Below are 7,080 nucleotides of genomic sequence, written 5' to 3' on the forward strand. Positions count from 1 at the left end.
GGGGGGGGGGGGCAGCGTGCCGTGGGACAAGTTCCTGCAGAGTGGGGAAGGCTTATACAGCGGGGTGGGGGGGGACAAGGGAGAGGGAACGGGGCCAGGAGGGCGGGGGACAGGTTTGGGGCAGAGGAGAGGAAACAAGGTTGGGGAGGGAAGCCTCTGACCCGCGCTCCCTCCGGACTGACCCCAGGGCAGCCAGGCTGGAGTGAAGAGAAGCGGCTGCCCGGAGAGCTGGTCATGGCGCTCAGCCAGGGTGCACCAAGCTCCACGTGGGCAGGCGCAGAGGAGAAGCCGCCGATCAGCTGGAGCGCGGGGCAGCGTCTTTCTGCTGAAAGTCACAGTCAGCTGGCTCGGGTGTTTCAGCCCTCCAGACCTCCCAGCTCCCACCATTCCTTGCAGCTACACACCTGTGTTGTTGCTCGGTGAGTAGCTGCTCCTCAAATGAGGAAATCTAATGTAAATGTACTGCGCACGCACGCAGTTCAGAGAGGGCTGAAGAGCTACTCTTAGAGCCTCAACATCTACCGGTAGATCGTGATCTATTGGTTGGTGACCATGGGGCTAAAGGCTAGAATTCCCGCAGCCACAGACCTTAGTGAGTGAGAGCCCACGCTGCGCTTTTTCTGCCGCCCTTGCAGAGGAATCAGTGCGGGGCCGTGGGCGGAGAAGAAACCGCCCGAGATGGACTTGAGCTGCCTGGACGTGATTCTCGGGACCCGTGAAGGGTCCTCAGTGTTCGGCCTTGGCATGGCTCTGTGTGAGTAAGAGATGCGTGCTTTCAAATCTTCAAGCGTCCTGGCAGTAGGTTTCTTCTGAGGCAGAGAGCTTCCTGCTGGGGCACGGAGCCTGGTGGCTTGGGGACTGGTGAAGGGGCAGTAGGCGGTTCAACAGAGCGTGGATAGAGATTCAAGGCCTCCTCTCTCTCCCCGTTCCTGTAGTGGCAGCGGCAGGGGGTGGCCGATGGTGGGAGGCTGCGGTGCGATGGTGGGAGGAGAAGCGATGCCGCGTCCTTGCGGACTCAAACGCTAAGTTGTTTGTTTGTTTTTCCCCTCTGCTGTGTTCGGTAGCGAGCGATAAGAAGTCAACCCTCCCGGTGTCCTCCCGTCTGGGGATGGAACGGAACCGAGAACAGCGAGCTCGGGAGTTTGGTCGAAGCGAGGCGAGAACCGTCCGGCTGGGATCGGAGCAGCCATCGCTGACAGGGAGATAAGTGTCGGGTCTGGAAATCTCTCGGCTTACGGCCCACTCGGGTCTAGGAAGTGAAGTCACGTTTGCTTAGACAGCGAGTCCGAGCGGAGGTTCCCGAGGTGCTTCCTTGGTAGCTCCTGTTTGTCAGGGGTGCTGGTTTCTCTGGAACACGGTGTCCTTCTCAGCAGACGCTGGGCTCGAGGAGGAAGAACCAAGGTGGTAAGGTTTCTGACTGCCTCTTATGTGTTTCTCTCTTGTTGCTGTCTCGTATTGGCCAATACGTTCTGTCTGTCTGTTTCTGTCTGTGTCTTTGTCCTTGCTCTGCTTCTGCCGTGTCCTTGTACAGCACACTTGCAGGCATTCCAGGTGAGCATCTCCAAGGGTTAAGGGCTCAGGAGCCAACGGGAATTCTGCAGGTATGCCAGTCGCGCAAGGGAGAGCGGTGGTGCGTCATGGCTGACTGACTCAGTGTTCTTGTAGAGGGCCCGATACATAGGCGAGAGGGGGGAAAGGGCTAAAGGATAGAATTCCCACAGCCACAGACCTTAGTGAGTGAGAGCTAACGCTGGGCTTTTTGGCAGCCCTTGCAGAGGAATCAGTGCGTGGCCATGGGCGGAGAAGAAATCGTCCGAGATGGACTTGAGCTGCCTGGACGTGATTCTCGGAACACGTGAAGGGTCCTCAGCGTTTGGCCTTCCCATGGCTCTGTGTGAGTAACACGTGCGTGCTTTGAAATCTTCAAGCGTCCTGGCAGTATGTTTCTTCTGAGGCAGAGAGCTTCCTGCTGGGGCACGGAGCCTGGTGTCATGGGGACTGGTGAAGGGGCTGTAGGCGGTTCAGGAGAGCGTGGATAGAGATTCAAGGCCCCCTTTCACTCCCCGTTCCTGGAGTGGCAACGGGAGGTGGTGGCCGATGGTGGAAGGCTGCGGTGCGATGGTGGAAGGAGAAGCGATGCCGCGTCCTTGCGGACTCAAACGCTAAGTTGTTTGTTTGTTTTTTCCCCTCTGCTGTGTTCGGTAGCGAGCGATAAGAAGTCAACCCTCCCGGTGTCCTCCCGTCTGGGGATGGAACGGAAACGAGAACAGCGAGCTCGGGAGCTTGGTCGAAGCGAGGCGAGAACCGTCCGGCTGGGAGCGGAGCAGCCATCGCTGACACGGAGATAAGTGTCGGGTCTGGAAATCTCTCGGCTTACGGCCCACTCGGGTCTAGGAAGGGAAGTCACGTTTGCTTAGACAGCGAGTCCGAGCGGAGGTTCCCGAGGTGCTTCCTTGGTAGTGGGAGAAACAGGGCTCCCGTTTGTCAGGGGTGCTGGTTTCTTTGGAACACGGTGTCCTTCTCAGCAGATGCTTGGCTCCAGGAGGAAGACGCAAGGTGGTAAGGTTTCTGGCTGCCACTCATGTGTTTCTCTCTTGTTGCTCTCTCGTATTGGCCAATACGTTCTGTCTGTCTGTTCCTGTCTGTGTCTTTGTCCTTGCTCTGCTTTTGCGGTGTCTTTGTACAGCACACTTGCAGGCATTCCAGGTGAGCATCTCCAAGGGTTAAGGGCTCAGGAGCCAATGGGAATTCTGCAGGTACGCCAGTCGCGCAAGGGAGAGCGGTGGTGCGTCATGGCTGACTGACTCAGTGTTCTTGTAGAGGACCCGATACATAGGCGAGGGCGGGGGGGGAAGGGCTAAAGGATAGAATTTCCACAGCCACAGACCTTAGTGAGTGAGAGGTCTCTTCAGTCACGCCGCTCTCGGGTCTCACTGCAGGGAGGGATTCTGGCGCCGCTCTCGGGTGGTGCAGGTTGGGGGTGTCTCTAGCGCCGCTCTCGGGTCTCGCTGCTGGGGGGGAGGGGTCTCTGGCGCCGCTTTCGGGTGATGCTGCTGGGCGGGGTCTCTAGCGTCGCTCTCCAGTCGCGCTGCTGGGGGGGGGTCTCTGGCTCTGCTCTCGGATCGCGTTGCTTGGGGGGGTCTCTGGTGCCGCTCTCCGGTCTCCTATCTGGGGGGGGTCTCTGGCGCCGCTCTCGGGTGATGCTGTTGGGGGGGGGGGAGATCTCTGTCGCCGTTCTCCGGTGATGCTGCTGGGGAGGTCTCTGGCTTCGCTCTCGGGTCACGCTGCTGGGGGGGGGGGGTCTCTGGTGCTGCTCTTGGGTCTTGCTGCCGGGGGGGTTCTTTCGCGCTGCTCTCGGGTTTTGCTGCTGGGGGGTCTCTTGCTTCGCTCTCGGGTCATGCTGCTGGGGGGTCTCTGGCGCTGCTCTCGGGTTGTTCTGATGGAGGGTGTCTCTGGCGCCTCTCTCGGGTGATGCTGCCGAGGGGGGTCTCCGGCGCCGCTCTCGGGTTTCGCTGCTCGGGGGAGGTCTCTAGCGCCGCTCTCCGGTCGCGCTGCTGGGGGGGGGCTTTGCAAGCGGGGCCGGGTACTAAAGGCACCAAGCAGCTGGCGGAATCACGGAGAACAAGGGTCGTGGGGTCGGGGGTTGGTTGAGACCCTTTGGACCAGAGGCAGGGGGTCCAGGCTGCCAAATGTGTCGCGGAGAACCTCCATCTATCAGACGCGGCTTCCTCTCCGCGCTTGCAGAACTGAGCAGCTAAAAGTGTTAGAAGCCAAATCAGAGCGGCTCGTGTGTGTGTCAGAAATGGCTACGGGGAGCCAATTGCGACGGCAGCTGTTTGTGACGTCACACCGGCCCCGGGACTGCGGCGTCATCGAGTAGCCGCTGAGAATTCAGGAGTCCATCGGCTGCTCTGTGAACCGACATGGGCCGGCCTCAGCCCCACCAGCTCTGCTTTCCCTGGCTCTCCCCTCCGTGCCTCAGTTTCCTCCTCTGCAATCACCTCGCTCCCCAGTGGGGCCCAGGCTGCGCTTCAGCCCGGCCGGCCACTCCCGCCCGTCACCCGCAGGACCAGCCGCGGCCCCGCCCCCTAAACTGCGCCGTGGCCGGTGCTCCTGCCCAGCTCCAACCAGTCAATCTTAACGGACTGCTCTGTCAGCAAATGGGCTGTGATTAAAGGGCGCGTCCTTTATCTGAGGCGACCAATAAGCTGACCCGGGAATGATCTTAACGGACTGCTCTGTCCGCGAATGGGGTGTGACTAAGGGGCGCATCCTGACACTGCTGTCGGCCAAAAGGCTGTCTCTGGTGGATCTTAACGGACTGCTCTGTCCGCCAATGGAGCGTGACTCAGGGGCGTGTCCTAATGCAAATGTTGTACCAATAAAAGCAAGCAGGATCTTATGAGGGGGATAAGGCAAAAAGCCACATTTATTGTAAAGATAAAGAATAAAGAAAAGATAGAAGCAAACAACGTTGTTTAGCTACTTAGTCCTATCACTGCTTAACCCTTATACACTTATATAGATAAATATTCAGTCAATCATTCATCCATTCATTCAAGTTCTGTGTATTTGTTATAGTTCCCAGCCTGGAAGTTGCTTGTGACCGAATACTGGCCAGGTATTCTGTACACAAGTGATGGGAGTGGGGAGCGAAGTCCTGATCAGATGCGCATCTCAAGCTCCTGATGGGCTGGCAGCAGAACCTTGGACTCTGACTCCATAGTCTTTTAGTCCAGTTCTTATAGGAATTTCTTCCTATGCCAGTCTATGGGAATTGCTGCATCATGCTGATGTCCAGGGTGGCTGCCAGGTGCTCCTCAGTGATCTCATCGGGTGGATCTCCAGTACTTGGTTTTCTCCACTTGACACCTTTTGGTTGCACTGGCACCTGATGCCTTCTTCAGCCCTTTGTTGCTGCATTCTCAGGCTCGCACCTCTCAGAACCATTCATTCATCGTCCAAGCACTCTCTCTCTTACGTACATTCCCTAATTAATGTTTCCCATACAGTATTTTGCATAATAATACAAGAGTTGTAGTTACAAAAAGTTACAAAAGTTTCTGGGTGGCATTTCTTAAAACATTCTCTCTCTGAGTGCTGAGTTAGTTACTGTTATAGTTACAATGCTTCACTTTGCGATTAGGGTTAAGTGCTTCACAATGCTTTGAAGAGAACGGTTGTCAATTGTGTAACAGTAAGTTTGAGCGTGCCTTGGCACACAGAGAGGGGAGCTGTTTCTGGCTACATAGTAGTATATTTTTAACAGTTTGAAGTTACATGACCTAATATTACATTCCTAACAAATTATATTCTAGAGGGGCAAAAATGTTTAGATTTATAATTAAACAATCCTAACAAATAATAATAATAATAATAATAAATCTAAACACTTATCAAGCTTGATAACACTAAATCTAAACACTTTCACAAGAATAAATTTAACCCTTCTATGCTTCTTCTACTTAACAAACTTCTCCTCCTTAGACTTTTAGTTGTGGGGAACAAATTCTGGGGAGTCACTTCCACTTGGGGGAATCATGTTTAATACTTGACTATGTTATCCCTACACTAAGGCTGGCCGAGAGACTGTCCCAGACTGATCATAACAGACTGTTCTGTCCGCGAACGGGCTGAGAGTAAAGGGCGTGTTCGAAATCTGTGGCGCCCAATCTGAGGCTGTCCGAGGTGAATCTTAACGGACTGCTCCGTGCGCCAATGGGCGGTGACTAAAGGCGTGTTTTGGGGCTGCTGGCGGCCAATAGGTTGTCCGGGGTGGATTATAACAGACTCTTCTGTCCGCGAATGGGCTGTGACTAAGGGGCGTGTTCTGAATCAGAGGTACCCAATAGGCTGACCCGGCTGCATCTTAACGGACAGCTCTGTCTGCGAATGCGGTGTGACTAGGGGGAACGACCTGCCTCTGCTCTGGACCAATAGGCTGTCCGGGGTGGATCTTAATCGACTGCTCTGTCCTCGAATTGTCTGTGACTTAGGGGTGTTTCCTGGCTGTGTGCCAGCCAATGGGCTTTCGGAAGACAGCCTTGGCGGAGGATAGTGTCGCCCAATGGGCTGTCAGCAAAGGGTATCCAGCCTCTGTTTCGGCCAATAGGCTGTCGCAGGGGGGCGTTGTCTGACTGGGCGGCCGGCGCCGCCATGACAGGAAGGTCCGAGGAGCGCGAGCGAATCCTGGGTCCGAGTGCGAAGCAGCCCCGCACCCAGCCCGTCCCTTGTTGGTGTCTGGCCCGGGGGAGGAGGGGGCGCGAGAGAAGGTGGGGGAGCGGGCTGGGGGAGGGTGTCTGCCGGGAGGAGGGGGTGTGAGAGCAGACTGCCGCTGGGCGGAGAGGAGTTTGGTGGGGCGGGAGGAGTTTGGGGGTGGTGGGGGGATCAGACTGCACGGGGCCGGGAGGAGTTTGGTGGGAGGATCAGACTGCACGGGGCGGAGAGGAGTTTGGTGCGGGGCGGGGAGGAGTTTGGTGGTGGGGGGATCTCAGACACACGGGCGGGGAAGGTTTGGTGGGAGGATCCAGACTGCACGGGGCGGGGGGTTTGGTGAGGGAGGATCTCAGACTGCACGGGGCGGAGGAGTTTGGTGAGGTGGGGAGGATCAGACTGCTGGGGGCGGAGAGGAGTTTGGTGGTGGTGGGGGATCAGACTGCAGGCGGAGAGGAGTTTGGTGGTGGGGGGAGACAGACTGCAGGGCGGAGAGGAGTTTGGTGAGGTGGGGGGATCAGACTGCACGGGGCGGGAGGAGTTTGGTGGGGAACGGGGCTGCACGGGGCGGGGAGGGAGTTTGATGGTGGGGAGGATCAGACTGCACGGGGCGGAGAGGAGTTTGGTGCGGTGGGGGGGGATCAGACTGCACGGGGCGGAGAGGAGTTTGGGGCTGGTGGGGGGATCCAGGGGCTGCAGGCGGGAGGGGAGTTTGGTGGGGGGACGGGCTGCGGGGCGGGGAGGGAGTTTGATGGTGGGGAGGATCAGACTGCATGGGGCGGAGAGAAGTTTGGTGGTGGTGGGCGATCAGACTGCACGGGGCGGGGAGGAGTTTGGTGGTGGTGGGGGATCAGACTGCACGGGGCG

The sequence above is a fragment of the Pelodiscus sinensis genome, chromosome 15, assembly GCF_052426305.1.
Source record: "Pelodiscus sinensis isolate ZL-2025 chromosome 15, ASM5242630v1, whole genome shotgun sequence".
Classification (NCBI taxonomy): domain Eukaryota; kingdom Metazoa; phylum Chordata; order Testudines; family Trionychidae; genus Pelodiscus; species Pelodiscus sinensis.